At 45.3% G+C, this 1,696-nt stretch overlaps 1 non-coding gene across 1 annotated transcript; it reads right to left on the minus strand.

Annotated features, from left to right (window-relative positions):
• Positions 1-1,251: 1,251 nt before the first annotated feature.
• On the minus strand, positions 1,252-1,325 carry trnai-aau (transfer RNA isoleucine (anticodon AAU)). The gene has a single exon. It is a non-coding gene; the product is annotated as a tRNA-Ile (tRNA).
• Positions 1,326-1,696: the final 371 nt, after the last annotated feature.

Here is a 1,696-nt window from a genome sequence, read left to right on the forward strand (position 1 = left end):
ATCAAAAGGAGTCTCTCTGCCAGGCATTTCCTCATGTTTATGTAATTTGGCTGCAAAATGCATTACACACAAGTGTGAAAAGAACACTTTTGCAATTCCTAGCATTGGTGATGCTATAAATCAATCTGTCAGTAGTGGGATTTGAACCCACGCCTCCATCAGGAGACCAGAAAACCCTTCTACACTCTTCAAGGGAACAACACCTTAAGTCTGGCAAATTAGACCACTCGGCCATTCTGAGAGGATGTATACGTCCACCGCGAGATTATATACTGATCAAGAAAACTGCGGGAACACTTAAATCACACATCGGATCTCCGTGATCAAAATCTAGGAAACCTCAAGATCTTCACCGTACATTGCATAATTCGTAACTCTCCCACCTCCATGCTTTTGAGACTGTACTGGGAGACACAGCAAACTTTCTTCAGACGGCACGTATGGATGTGCCATACTGGAGGAGCTGGACTACCTGTGCAACCTGAATGGGCTGCAGGGAGCACCTCATAATTCCAGTAGTGACAAGGACACTAGCAAAAGGCAAAACTAGAGAAGAATCAGTCAGGAAGGATAAGGAGAGAGCAATCGTCTGTGGCCACCACCTGCAAAACCATTCCCTTTTTGGGGTTGTCTTGCTGTTGCCTATCTCCGGTGCACCTGCTGTCACTTTCATTTGCACCAAAACAAGAGACAGTGATTCACAACCGCTTAGGCTTCCTAACTGTACAGATTAATATGCCTGAACTGTAACTGACTTGGTATTATGCTGTGATGATTACTTGTTCCCTTATTTTTTTGAGAGGTGTATTATAGAAGATAGCCTTGAGAATGCGGCCACAGAATTGCGGGAATCCGTGACTTTCAACACTTATGCAACCGAGTCGAGGTGACCAACAGCTCAATGTCTGGTTGGCACCATGGCTTAGATGTGCCATTCATGAAACTTGCGTTGATTCTTGAAGCCACTGGCATTGCTTCCCTCTCCAAGTCTGTGTAATAAGGAATTGGCAGGAGCCCACGAGTTGAAACTATCAGAGGACAGAATGCAAATGAAGTGTTCTGAGAAAAGCAAAGCGGCGAAAGGACATTTTCCCGTGTGCATGTAGATGGCCGACTTTGACAGTGCTTGATGAAGTCTTGTGGATCCTACCACTGCTTAAGTGCACTACTACGCTTGCCTTCAGGGAGTTTCATGTCAAACATTCAAAAAACAGGACTCGAACTAGACGGATGAGCACCTACGATCGGTCTTGGCCGATGTGGGGATCGAACCCAAGACCTTGGCGTTATTAGCACCACGCTCTAACCAACTGAGCTAACCGGCCATCAAAAGCAGTCTCTCTGCCAGGCATTTCCTCATGTTTATGTAATTTGGCTGCAAAATGCATTACACACAAGTGTGAAAAGAACACTTTTGCAATTCCTAGCATTGGTGATGCTATAAATCAATCTGTCAGGAGTGGGATTTGAACCCACGCCTCCATCAGGAGACCAGAAAACCCTTCTACACTCTTCAAGGGAACAACACCTTAAGTCTGGCAAATTAGACCACTCGGCCATTCTGAGAGGATGTATACGTCCACCGGGAGATTATATACTGATCAAGAAAACTGCGGGAACTCTTAAATCACACATCGGATCTCCGTGATCGAAGTCTAGGAAACCTCAAGATCTTCACCGTACAATGCATAATTCG

Source organism: Amia ocellicauda, chromosome 12 (genome assembly GCF_036373705.1).
Source record: "Amia ocellicauda isolate fAmiCal2 chromosome 12, fAmiCal2.hap1, whole genome shotgun sequence".
Classification (NCBI taxonomy): Eukaryota; Metazoa; Chordata; class Actinopteri; order Amiiformes; family Amiidae; genus Amia; species Amia ocellicauda.